The sequence below is a fragment of the Bombina bombina genome, chromosome 4 (genome assembly GCF_027579735.1).
Source record: "Bombina bombina isolate aBomBom1 chromosome 4, aBomBom1.pri, whole genome shotgun sequence".
Classification (NCBI taxonomy): Eukaryota; Metazoa; Chordata; class Amphibia; order Anura; family Bombinatoridae; genus Bombina; species Bombina bombina.
The window spans coordinates 1,005,715,180-1,005,730,150 of record NC_069502.1 but is presented as its reverse complement, the minus strand read 5'-3'; positions in this window follow the sequence as shown (position 1 = coordinate 1,005,730,150).

Below are 14,971 nucleotides of genomic sequence, written 5' to 3'. Positions count from 1 at the left end.
TAAGGATCTCGTTGTCATGCCACCATAGAATATATTACAACTGCAAGAAATACAGTATACTACATTGTTACTTTTGCAGTTAATAAACTCCTTAATAGACCATTGGTTATTAAATCTATCTTTCATTTCAGTTTTTTTAACCATATGATGACAGACCTGGCAATTCCCACATTGTTCAGATCCCTGGAAAATTGGTTTCTTATTTGGATTCCTGTGAAAATGGCTGCGTGTCAGATACTCATTCAAGTTTTTACACCTTCTATACGTAAACGAGGGTTTATCAGTAATTAATTTACTTAAATGGTCATCTGCTTTAATAACATGCCAATATTTATTAAAGATTTCTTTGATTGTGGCACTTTCCGGGTAAAAGGTTGAGACAAATCTAATAGGATTGCTTTGGTTACGTTCTCTCGGTTTTAAACGATCTTTACGATCTTTCTTTAAAGCCTTGTGATATGCCTTAGCTAAAGATCTACGAGAGTAACCTCTTTCTAATATTCTCTGTCTCAAATCCAATACTGCAATTTTAAAGGACTCCTCAGTGAAACAATTCCTTCTTATTCTCATATACTCTCCATCAGGTAATCCTCTAATGGTAGAGGAATGATGGCAACTCTCAGCCCGTAATATACTATTAGTCGCTGTAGGTTTTCTAAAGGTATCAGTCTCTAATTTACCATCCACATTATGAATAGTCAGATCTAAAAATTCTACTTTTTCTTTACTTATAGAATATGTTAAAAATAGACCAAATGGGTTTTGGTTTAGAGCCTGAAAAAATTCTTGCAGCGTCCCTTCTGGTCCATTCCAAATAAGGAAGATGTCATCAATATATCTTGACCAGTGGGAAATATATTGAGTATAGTGACTGAGAGATTCACGATTCACAATTGTTTCCTCCCACCACCCCAGGTATATATTTGGGTATGTTGGTGCACACAAAGTTCCCATTGCCGTTCTGAAGGTTTGCAAATAAAAACTGTAATTGAACACGAAGTAATTGTGACTCAGTACAAACTGTAACAACGAGATGATGAAGTCTTTAGTACCATCCAATAAATTAGAGTCTTTCTGTAAAAAATGGGCAACTGCTTTACTTCCCCAATGAGTCTGGATACTAGTATACAATGATTCAACATCACATGTTACTAGCAATGAGTCACAATTCACTTCTAATCCACAGATCTTGTTCATGACATGCATGGTATCCTTGGTGTGGGAGGGTAATGAGTTGACAATATGTCTTAATCTAGCATCTAAGTAAACACTGGCCTTTTCCGTTAAGGACTCAATCCCCGACACAATTGGTCTGCCTGGGGGCTTGGACAGACTTTTATGTACTTTTGGCAACATATAAAATGTTGCTTTTCTAGATTTACTCACAGATAAGTACAGATATTCTTTTTGATCAATTATTCCTTCATCCGAGGGCATTAGTGATAAGTTTATTATATTTCTCCACAAATACTTCAGTTAGATTACTAAACAACAGTTTGTAATTCTTAACATTGTTAAGCTGTCTTAATGCTTCCTTAATATATAACTCCGTTGTCCAGAGAACAATATTGCCACCTTTGTCACTTTTTTGATCTGTATATTGGACATACTTGATAATTCCCTCAAGGCCTCTCTCTCTTGTTTAGTGCAATTTTCCATTTCTGTGTCCTTTTATATATATGTATGTCCATAATGTCTTTACATATTAAATTCAGAAATGTGAGTGCATTATGAGATGTGCTGTTGGGTGGAACAAAATGTGACTTGGGCTTCAGAATATTGCGTCAATTATTCTCTGGTATATTAAACGTTTCAAATTCCTCTAATAAAGAAATAAGGTAATTCATTGTATTTAACTAATCTTGTTCAAGTGTGCCTGTTTCTGAGTCTTTATCAAAGAATTTTTAAAGAAGTAATTTTCTCACAAATAAATGGACATCTTTAATAACATCAAATTTGTCAATGTGTGTGGTAGGTGCGAATGAAAGGCCTTTGGTAAGAACTGAGATGTGTGCAGTAGTGAGGTCAATATCAGATAAATTAACAATATTCAGACTATTGGTCGTTACTGTTTCTTTTTGTATTGGGGTTTCTGAGTGAAGCGAACTTGCCTCCTTGTCCTCATTTTGTTCCCCCTGCCCCTCCTAGTTCTCCTTGTGAAGGGACATTCTCTGCATTTTTGTGTGGCTGAATTTTGTTTCTGAGAATGGGTCTGGGAGCTCTCTCATCCTATGAACATTCTGCTTCTGTATTATCACAATCTAAGTCTGACTTGTCAGAAATGTCTGAGTCTGCGTTTGTCATTTTTTATTTCCCCCATAGATACACTTTTTTCTCAGCATAGTCACTAAGATCTCTATCGATTTTCCTCTCTTTTTTCTCTGCAATAAATCTGGCAAATTTCTTTACTTCTCTTTTCACTTTATTATAAGATTTCTGGAAGTCTTCCTTCATTTCCTATTGTTTTAATTCATTGCTTAACTTACTGATTTCTTCTGTAGTCTCTCCCAATTTTTCTAATTCGTGTTCTACTAGGTAGCCCATTAATTTAATTAAGCAATCGGTTAATGCCCCTTCCCATTTAGTCTGAAACTCAGGTTTATAATCATTAAATGCCGGAAACAATTTTAAGCGTAAACCTCTTGGAATGATGGAGTTATCTTGAAAAAAATTATACATCCCTATATTCCATTGGCGCTTAATTTGTTTCTTTCTGATCTTTTTTAGATCTTTGATAGAGTTAAACCATTCTCCTTCAGTCACACCTTCCTGAGCATGTTTATTCTTTAAGTCTAGGGTTAATTTACTGATATCTTCCGACCATTTAAGCATCTCAGCTCCTAAATCAAACGCGGCCATAATGATTCCACGTGCTCTAGTAACAAGAAAACGGTAAGTTCAAGTACCTCACATAATAATACAATATCTGAAACAAATGAGTTACTGGCACTATGGGAATAAATTTAGAGGAAAGGACCCAATGTATATGGGACCGGTGCTGCCCTTAATACAAATATTAAACACAGATACCCCACTAAAGAAATAAGGTAAGAAAGAAGGGGGATTAAGCACTCCACCTCTAATATTATGTATACTATAAAATATAACTTTTAATATATTAATAATAATAAAATCCAGGAAACCCTGAAAGATCACCCACCACACTAAAATCAAAGACAAAACAAATTTTGATTCAAATTTTTCCGAATTCGAATTGCTCCGAACCGAAATTCGAAAAAATCTGAATCGATCCGAACCGAACCGAATTTTTTCACCATGCACATGTCTACTGTTTATTCTGTGAAACTCTCAAACTGCATTTTTAACCTGCTGCCAAACTCTGCAAATACTGTTTATTCTGTGAAACTCTCAAACTGCATTTTAACCTACTGCCAAACTCAGCAAGTACTGATTAATCTGTGTTAACCTTCAATCTACCTGATATACTGTTGCCAGGCTCTGCAAGTACTGAATATTCTGTGTTAACCCTCAAACTGCCTGATAACCTGTTGCAAACTCTGCAAGGACTGACTATTCAGTGTTAACCCTCAAACTGCCTGATAACCTGTTGCAAACTCTGCAAGGACTGACTACACAGTGTTAACCCTCAAACTGCCTGATAACAAATTACCTACTCCTGCATTATTAACTGTTTGTTGTTTTACCCTTCTTCTGTCTGAGTATACGTGGACTATCCCTGCTCTCCTGATTCTGTGGAAGACATTTCCTGAAACCAGTTCCTTATTCAGAAGTCTATCTGGCTGTTATCTTGAATTACTTTGGACACAGGCTAACCCTGCTCCATATCATGAATACATTGTTTTTTGGAGGTTGTCGTAGGGTCACGTCCTGGATTAAACTCAGAGTGCAAGGGTGTTGTTTAAGTTCGCCCTAGCATTTGGGTCTTCTTCTGGACATTTCCTAACCTGACAGTACAAACGGGCCATAATATGGACCCTGATGAGTTATCCAGGGCTGTGGCTCTACAAGGGCAACTTCTGGGAAATCATTCTGCTCATTTGCAAACTTTGGATTCCAAGCTTGACCAGATTACTGCTCTGCTACATAACCTCTCCGCTCCTTCTCAAGCTATGGCTACTCCTGCTGCAGCTGCTACTAGCTCCAATGCTGTCTTTAATCCACCTCAACCTGTTGGACAGTATATACCACGAATCCCACTTCCAGATAAATATGACGGTAATCCTGAAGAATGCCGTGGATTCCTTAATCAATGTTGTTTACACTTCAGAAACAATCCTCAAGTTTTTTTCAATTCTACTTCCAAAATCACCTTTATTATATCCCTCATGAAGGTTAAGGCTCTAGCATGGGTGTCTCCTCTTTTAGAGAAGAATGATCCTTTACTACAGGATGTGGAATTATTTGTGTCCATTTTTTCTTCTGTTTTTGACAAGCCTGGGAGGTCTGCAGCTGCAGAGGCAGGATTGTTAGATCTGAGACAGGGATCCCTTTCAGTAGCTCAATATGCTATTGAATTCAGGACTTTAGCCGCAGAAACTGATTTTAACCATGGAGCCTTACGGGCAGCCTTTCGCAAAGGACTTTGCGAACGCCTTAAGGATGAACTTGTATTTCGGGAACTCCCCGATTCATTGGAGGGTCTTATCAATTTATGTATTACTCTTGACGCCCGGCATTCAGAACGTCTTCAGGAGAGAGATAAGAATCGGAGATCCTTTGTTAAATCTTCTTTTCGTCCTCCTATTCGAACCTCAAGTCTTTCTAATAATAATTCCCAATCTCCTGAGTCTGTGGAACCCATGGAAGTAGGAGCTATTAAAATGTCAGAAGCTGAACGCCATAGAAGGCGTACTCTTGGATTATGTCTCTATTGTGGTACCAAAGGACATTTACTGAAGGACTGTCCTATCCGGCCAGTAAAAGCCAAGGCTTAACTTTTGATAGAGGGACAGAGTTAAGCCAGAATCCCATGTCTTCCCTCAATTCTAAACTTATTGTTCCTGTGACTATCACTTTTGGAAACACCAAGTTTCAAGCTCAAGCTCTCATCGACTCTGGAGCTGCTGGAGTTTTCATTGATTCAAACTTTGCTGACTCTCTCAGGATTCCTCTTCAAGCCAAGAAACAGTTAATTAAGGTAACTACTGTTAGTGGACAGCCTCTAGGTTCTGGTATCATACAACATTCTACCATTCCTCTTCTTTTGTCTGTGGGCATACTCCATTCTGAAATTATTTGTTTTGATGTCATCTCTTCTCCCCACATACATACCATTGATTCTGGGGTTACCTTGGCCTAGATTTAGAGTTTGGCGGTAGCCGTGAAAACCAGCGTTAGAGGCTCCTAACGCTGGTTTTAGGCTACCTCCGGTATTTGGAGTCACTCAAAAAAGGGTCTAACGCTCACTTTTCAGCCGCGACTTTTCCATACCGCAGATCCCCTTACGTCAATTGCGTATCCTATCTTTTCAATGGGATTTTTCTAACTCCGGTATTTAGAGTCGTGTCTGAAGTGAGCGTTAGAATTCTAACGACAAAACTCCAGCCGCAGAAAAAAGTCAGTAGTTAAGAGCTTTCTGGGCTAACGCCGGTTCATAAAGCTCTAAACTACTGTACTCTAAAGTACACTAACACCCATAAACTACCTATGTACCCCTAAACCGAGGCCCCCCCACATCGCCGCCACTCGATTAAATTTTTTTAACCCCTAATCTGCCGACCGCCACCTACGTTATCCTTATGTACCCCTAATCTGCTGCCCCTAACACCGCCGACCCCTATATTATATTTATTAACCCCTAACCTGCCCCCCACAACGTCGCAGCCAGCTACCTACAATAATTAACCCCTAATCTGCCGACCGCAAAGTGCCGCTACTTAAGTTATCCTTATGTACCCCTAATCTGCTGCCCCTAACACCGCCGACCCCTATATTATATTTATTAACCCCTAATCTGCCCCCCTCAACGTCGCCTCCACCTGCCTACACTTATTAACCCCTAATCTGCCGAGCGGACCGCACCGCTACTATAATAAAGTTATTAACCCCTAATCCGCCTCACTAACCCTATAATAAATAGTATTAACCCCTAATCTGCCCTCCCTAACATCGCCGACACCTAACTTCAAACATTAACCCCTAATCTGCCGACCGGAGCTCACCGCTATTCTAATAAATGTATTAACCCCTAAAACTAAGTCTAACCCTAACCCTAACACCCCCCTAACTTAAATATAATTTAAATCTAACGAAATTAATTAACTCTTATTAAATAAATTATTCCTATTTAAAGCTAAATACTTACCTGTAAAATAAATCCTAATATAGCTACAATATAAATTATAATTATATTATAGCTATTTTAGGATTAATATTTATTTTACAGGTAACTTTGTATTTATTTTAACCAGGTACAATAGCTATTAAATAGTTAAGAACTATTTAATAGCTAAAATAGTTAAAATAATTACAAAATTACCTGTAAAATAAATCCTAACCTAAGTTACAATTAAACCTAACACTATACTATCATTAAATTAATTAAATAAAATACCTACAATTACCTACAATTAAACCTAACACTACACTATCAATACATTAATTAAATACAATACCTACAAATAACTACAATGAAATAAACTAACTAAAGTACAAAAAATAAAAAAGAACTAAGTTACAAAAAATAAAAAAATAATTACAAACATAAGAAAAATATTACAACAATTTTAAACTAATTACACCTATTCTAAGCCCCCTAATAAAATAACAAAGACCCCCAAAATAAAAATGCCCTACCCTATTCTAAATTACTAAAGTTCAAAGCTCTTTTACCTTACCAGCCCTGAACAGGGCCCTTTGCAGGGCATGCCCCAAGAAGTTCAGCTCTTTTGCCTGTAAAAAAAACACATACAATACCCCCCCCAACATTACAACCCACCACCCACATACCCCTAATGTAACCCAAACCCCCCTTAAATCAACCTAACACTAAGCCCCTGAAGATCATCCTACCTTGTCTTCACCTCACCGGGTATCACCGATCGGTCCTGGCTCCAAAATCTTCATCCAACCCAAGCGGGGGCTGGCGATCCATCATCCGGTGGCTGAAGAGGTCCAGAAGAGGCTCCAAAGTCTTCATCCTATCCGGGAAGAAGAGTAGATCCGGACCGGCAACCATCATCTTCCAAGCGGCATCTTCTATCTTCATCCGATGAGGACCGGCTCCATCCTGAAGACCTCCACCGCGGACCCATCTTCATCCGGCGACATCCAACTGAAGAATGACGGTTCCTTTAAGGGACGTCATCCAAGATGGCGTCCCTCGAATTCCGATTGGCTGATAGGATTCTATCAGCCAATCGGAATTAAGGTAGGAATATTCTGATTGGCTGATGGAATCAGCCAATCAGAATCAAGATCAATCCGATTGGCTGATCCAATCAGCCAATCAGATTGAGATCGCATTCTATTGGCTGATCAGATTGATCTTGATTCTGATTGGCTGATTCCATCAGCCAATCAGAATATTCCTACCTTAATTCCGATTGGCTGATAGAATCCTATCAGCCAATTGGAATTCGAGGGACGCCATGTTGGATGACGTCCCTTAAAGGAACCGTCATTCTTCAGTTGGACGTCGCCGGATGAAGATGGGTCCGCGGTGGAGGTCTTCAGGATGGAGCCGGTCCTCATCGGATGAAGATAGAAGATGCCGCTTGGAAGATGATGGTTGCCGGTCCGGATCTACTCTTCTTCCCGCATAGGATGAAGACTTTGGAGCCTCTTCTGGACCTCTTCAGCCACCGGATGATGGATCGCCAGCCCCCGCTTGGGTTGGATGAAGATTTTGGAGCCAGGACCGATCGGTGATACCCGGTGAGGTGAAGACAAGGTAGGATGATCTTCAGGGGCTTAGTGTTAGGTTGATTTAAGGGGGGTTTGGGTTAGATTAGGGGTATGTGGGTGGTGGGTTGTAATGTTGAAGGGGGTATTGTATGTGTTTTTTTTACAGGCTAAAGAGCTGAACTTCTTGGGGCATGCCCCGCAAAGGGCCCTGTTCAGGGCTGGTAAGGTAAAAGAGCTTTGAACTTTAGTAATTTAGAATAGGGTAGGGCATTTTTTATTTTGGGGGTCTTTGTTATTTTATTAGGGGGCTTAGAGTAGGTGTAATTAGTTTAAAATTGTTGTAATATTTTTCTTATGTTTGTAATTATTTTTTTATTTTTTGTAACTTAGTTCTTTTTTATTTTTTGTACTTTAGTTAGTTTATTTCATTGTAGTTATTTGTAGGTATTGTATTTAATTAATGTATTGATAGTGTAGTGTTAGGTTTAATTGTAGGTAATTGTAGGTATTTTATTTAATTAATTTAATGATAGTATAGTGTTAGGTTTAATTGTAACTTAGGTTAGGATTTATTTTACAGGTAATTTTGTAATTATTTTAACTATTTTAGCTATTAAATAGTTCTTAACTATTTAATAGCTATTGTACCTGGTTAAAATAAATACAAAGTTACCTGTAAAATAAATATTAATCCTAAAATAGCTATAATATAATTATAATTTATATTGTAGCTATATTAGGATTTATTTTACAGGTAAGTATTTAGCTTTAAATAGGAATAATTTATTTAATAAGAGTTAATTAATTTCGTTAGATTTAAATTATATTTAAGTTAGGGGGTGTTAGGGTTAGACTTAGCTTTAGGGGTTAATACATTTATTAGAATAGCTGTGAGCTCCGGTCGGCAGATTAGGGGTTAATAATTGAAGTTAGGTGTCGGCGATGTTAGGGAGGGCAGATTAGGGGTTAATACTATTTATTATAGGGTTAGTGAGGTGGATTAGGGGTTAATAACTTTATTATGATAGCGGTGCGGTCCGCTCAGCAGATTAGGGGTTAATAAGTGTAGGCAGGTGGAGGCGACGTTGTGGGGGCAGATTAGGGGTTAATAAATATAATATAGGGGTCGGCGGTGTTAGGGGCAGCAGATTAGGGGTACATAAGGATAATGTAAGTAGCGGCGGTTTACGGAGCGGCAGATTAGGGGTTAAAAATAATATGCAGGGGTCAGCGATAGTGGGGGCGGCAGATTAGGGGTTAATAAGTGTAAGGCTAGGGGTGTTTAGACTCGGGGTACATGTTAGAGTGTTATGTGCAGACGTAGGAAGTGTTTCCCCATAGCAAACAATGGGGCTGCGTTAGGAGCTGAACGCTGCTTTTTTGCAGGTGTTAGGTTTTATTTCAGCTCAAACAGCCCCATTGTTTCCTATGGGGGAATCGTGCACAAGCATGTTTTTGAGGCTGGCCGCGTCCGTAAGCAACTCTGGTATCGAGAGTTGAAGCTGCGTTAAATATGCTCTACGCTTCTTTTTTGGAGCCTAACGCAGCCTTTATGTGGACTCTCAATACCAGAGTTATTTTTATGGTGCGGCCAGAAAAAAGCCGGCGTTAGCTACGCGGGTCCTTACCGACAAAACTCTAAATCTAGCCACTTGGTTGCAGCTTCATGATCCAGTTTTCTCATGGTCTAAAAGAGAACTTATTTCCTGGGGACCTACCTGTTTCAAACATTGCCTGCAAAATCCCTCTAAACCATCTTGTCCTGTCGTAGCTATGGTGGAAGTTCCTTATTTATTGCCTAATTACTATCATGCCTTTAGTGATGTGTTTTCTAAAAAGGAGGCTGAGACGTTACCTCCACACCGGATATTTGACTGTCCTAACGAATTGTATTCAGGGGCTTCTCTACCTAAGGGAAGGACCTATCCCCTCTCTCGTCAAGAAAATGTCTCTCTTGAGGAATACATAAAGGACAACTTAGCCAGAGGATTTATTCATCCTTCCTCATCACCTGTGGGTGCGGGTTTTTTCTTCATTGGGAAAAAAGATGGAGGTCTTCGTCCCTGTATTGATTATCGGGCCTTGAATCAGATTACTGTCAAAAACAGCTATCCTCTGCCGCTCATTTCTGAGTTATTTGATCGTCTTCAAGGTGCTTCTATTTTTTCCAAGTTAGATCTCCGTGGGGCCTACAATTTGGTCAGAATCCATAAAGGAGACGAATGGAAGATGGCATTTAACACTATATTTGGTCACTACGAGTATCTAGTAATGCCATTCGGATTGTGCAATGCAACAGCAGTATTTCAGCACTTTGTTAACGAAATCTTCAGAGATTATCTTAATCAATTTGTTATCATTTATCTTGATGACATTCTGATCTATTCGAAAACATTACAGGAACATGTACATCATGTAAGACTGGTACTTCAGAGGTTACGAGACAATTCCCTGTTCGCTAAATTGGAGAAATGCTCTTTTCATCAGTGTTCCATTCCCTTTTTGGGGTATATCATTTCTGAATCAGGTTTTGAGATGGATCCTGCTAAACTTTCGGCTATCAAGGAGAGGCCCAGACAAATCCCTGCAAAGGTTTCTTGGCTTTGCCAATTACTATAGAAAGTTTATTAAGAACTTTGCTGACATCACGTCTCCCCTCACTTCTGTTACTAAGAAAGGGCAAAATTGTAAGAACTGGTCCTCTTCGGCAGTACAGGCTTTTGAAATGCTAAAATCAGCATTTTCTTCTGTACCTCTTCTCAGTCATCCAATTCCTGATCTCCAGTTTATTTTGGAGGTTGACGCTTCCTCTATAGCAGCTGGAGCTGTTCTCTCCCAACGTGATCCGACTACCAGCAAGATACATCCTGTGGCATTCTTTTCGAAAAAATTCAATCCTGCCAAGTTAAATTATGATGTGGGCAATAAGGAGCTTTGGGCTATAAAATTAGCTTTGGAAGAATGGAGGCATTGGTTAGAGAGTACCAGTCAACCTTTTTTCATTCTGACAGATCACAAGAATCTTTTATACCTCCAAACAGCTACACGTCTCAATCCTCGTCAGGCTCGTGGGCCTTGTTCTTCTCCAGGTTTAATTTTGTACTTTCCTATGTTCCTGGTTCAAAAAATTCCAAGGCAGATGCTTTATCTAGGCAGTTCCAATCTTCTGAACCTTCTCTATTGGATTCTGAACCTATACTATGTCCAGTCAAAGTTTTGGCTCAAGTATCTTCTTTTCCAGTACAGGCTTTACATGCTGCTCAAGTCCGGGTACCATCTTCTTGCAAACTACCTTCTGGTATCCTGTATGTACCCAAAGGATTATGTCTTAAGCTTCTACGTTGGGCTCACGACAACATTTCAGCAGGTCATCCTGAAGTAACCAATACTTTGTGGAAACTGAAGCAGCATGTTTGGTGGTCCACTATGAGGAGGGATGTTAAGGATTATATTGCTGCTTGTAGTTCTTGTGCTTCGAACAAACAATCATCTCATCGACCGTTTGGTCTATTACACCCTCTTCCTATTCCTCATTACCCTTGGTCTCACTTATCCATGGACTTTGTTACAGATCTTCCTGTTTCTGCTGAAAATACAACCATTTGGGTAGTGGTGGATCGGTTCTCCAAGTCTGCTCACTTCATACCTCTTCCAGGCTTGCCTTCAGCTCAAAGTCTTTCTGAACTCTTTGTTCTACATATATCTCGTTTACATGGTTTTCCCACTGACATAGTCTCAGATCGTGGAGTCCAATTTGTTTCCAAATTTTAAAGGTCTTTTTGTAAGCACTTCGGAATCAACATATCTCTTTCTACTGCACATCATCATCAATCCAACGGACAGACTGAGCGTGTAAATCAAGCCTTGGAATCTTTTCTTAGACATTATGTAGTCCATCACCACTCCAACTGGTCTCAGTTATTGCCTTTGGCGGAATTAGCTCACAACTCACATTATAACGCCTCATTACAGACCTCTCCCTTTAAGGTAGCTTATGGTTTTGAACCTAGAACCTTTCCTATGATTACCAGTTCTACTGAAGTTCCTGGAGCAGATCGTATATTGAAAAATCTCAGTAACCACTGGCAACTCATTCATCAAAATCTACTTTCTTCTTCCTTAAGACATAAGAAAAATGCTGATCGCAGAAGGTGCAAGGCTCCTTTACTACGTACTGGAGACAGAGTATTTTTATCCACCAGATTCATACGTCTAAAACAACCTTGTACTAAGTTGGGTCCTAAGTACATTGGAACTTTTCGAATTGTTTCCAAAGTTTGTTCTTCTGCATACCGCCTGGCCTTACCCAAGACTCTCAAGATCCATCCAGTGTTTCATGTCTCCCTACTCAAGCCAGTCATTTACAAACGGTACTCTATCAGGAGTAAACCACCTCCTCCACTTTTCGTAGAGGGAACTTCTGAGTTTGAAGTCAGCCAGATTCTGGATTCCAAGCTACGGGGCAATCGGCTGTACTACCTGGTCCATTGGAAGGACTGACTATGTTGGGTTAACCTTCAAACTTCCTGATTATCTGTTTCCAAACAATGCAAGTACTGTTTACTCTGTGACAGTGTTAACCCTCAAACTGCCTGATAACAAATTACCTACTCCTGCATTATTAACTGTTTGTTGTTTTACCCTTCTTCTGTCTGAGTATAAGTGGACTATCCCTGCTCTCCTGATTCTGTGGAAGACATTTCCTGAAACCAGTTCCTTATTCAGAAGTCTGGCTGTTATCTTGAATTACTTTGGACACAGGCTAACCCTGCTCCATATCGTGAGTACATTGTTTTTTGGAGGTTGTCGTAGGGTCACGTCCTGGATTAAACTCAGAGTGCAAGGGTGTTGTTTAAGTTCGCCCTAGCATTTGGGTCTTCTTCTGGACATTTCCTAACCTGACAGTAATAACAATTTTTGAACGATTCCGCTGAGTGAATATTGTGAAGTTTATGAGTGCCTCACACCTAATGTATTGCTATTATTAGTGCAGCTAATTGATGGGACCCAGATATTCTGACACTTTGACAATAATATACACCGTAAGCTACTATTTACATTTACCATGACCTACCCTATGAGATGCGTTCCTACACACACGCCCCCTACACAACCAATGGTAACCATGAGGTGGAGTTGAATATGTGAGGAGTTATGACGCAATGCGTCGCTATTGGTGGGTAGCATATAGATAGGGTATTTAAGGTGCGCTGAATTGGCGCTCGGTTTGTCTAATCATTTACAATAATGTCCACATTGAGAAAGGCCGTTTACAGGCTGAAACGCGTTTGTGTCTAATATCCCCTTCTTTACCTACGTGTAGTGCCGTCTATTCCTCTGTCCCCTGATGCCGATGTAAGCTGTTATCGGCCAGGAAACAGGGAGGCATACGTTCTACACAGTTTAGGTGTTTGTTTTTTTTGTCTTTTATTTTAGTGTGGTGGGTGATCTTTCAGGGTTTCCTGGATTTTATTATTATTAATATATAAAAAGTTATATTTTATAGTATACCTAATATTAGAGGTGGAGTGCTTAACCCCCCTTCTTTCTGCCCCATTTCTTTAGTGGGGTATCTGTGTTTAATATTTGTATTAAGGGCAGCACCGGTCCCATATACATTGGGTCCTTTCCTCTAAATTTATTCCCATAGTGCTAGTAACTCATTTGTTTCAGATATCGTATTTATTAATACCAGCAATAGGAACTGGTAACAACAGGTGATAAAAAGATAAAAACACACGGCTGGCGGCAATCAGGGCCTACATGACTAACTCTATAACCCCTTCTAGAGAAATAGCATGGGGACACTGCTGCAGACCACAAGGCGGAGATACTCTACACAGCTTTTTAAATTTAGGGAGTTTGCGGCCCGTCAATAAACAGCCAGAGCACGGCCAAGCTACCGAGCCTGTGGCGTCACCCTGACTGCAATGGCCGTCACTCAAACCTCCTCCCAGCCTGCAGCCGTGATCCTGACTACCCGTCACAAGAGACACACCTGCAAATAAAACGGTCCAGACTCTTGCTGCCACCACTATACCCTTAGGAGTAACGCCTGCCTGATGTTCTGAAGGAACAAATCTACTCCTGCCGGTTCTAAATGAACCCCATCCTGCCTATATAACCCTTTATGGGCTGCTGATATGTTCCCATGCTCTATAATAAAACCCTTGAGGTCCCTAGCTTGCTTCCTCAGGTCCCTATTGATCTTTGTCCTGACCTGGAAAGCCGCTTTATGACACAAAATATGTCTCCATCTCAATCTAGGGATCACATTCGAGCACCCGATTTGCACACCTGGAAACCAGAGTTTGAACTGTCGCAGATCCGTCTGCATTGCTCGGATTAAATCTAATGTAGGGATGACCCCACATCGTTGCCACCCGCATGTAGATTTAAAATGTGGGGCTTTTCCCACCTTCTCGCAGCATCTTGCAACAAAGCAGGCAGATCTACCCAGGACAAACCCCTGCGCCCTAGCCAACGCAACACAGCCGCGGACGATGGGAATCCTAGCTGCTGTCCTCCTGGCATGGCCGCAGCTTGAATTGCAGCCCAGTGCACGTATGAATGACCAACGATCCACACCCGAACAGGACCTTGGCGCGTGCCTGAAAAAGAAACAACAATTAGCTTGCACACTTATTGGACCTGACCTCAAGCTTACAAGGCCAGTTCCCCCCCCCCCTTTTCCATCATTCCAAGACCATAACACCTGGGGACCCCGTATTACCACTTAACTCCTATGCATACAGTGGCCTGACATAGGATCTGTACTGCTGAGATCTCCAGCACCTCAACGAGCGAATACGGTCAGAGACCAGCCCAACTCTGCTGCAGTTATAGCCACCCCCACTCTGAATGAGTGTAGTATGATACGTGATCCATCAAGACCAGCCCGCTGTGCTACCTGCCCCAATACCTTCCTGAATTGGTATCTTGTCAACGGGTCCCCGCTCGCATGTATAAGAAACCTGGAAGAATCTCCTGGTCGCACTTCCAGGTATGACAAAACCAAATGTAACGGGCAACAGGTGACCCCTGGCTGCCCCGGTAAGGAGAGCAAGGCACCCCGGCACCCTGGTTCGTCTTAGACTTGGGTATAAAAAGAAGCACGGAATCGTCCTAACGTGATTGTGCAAGA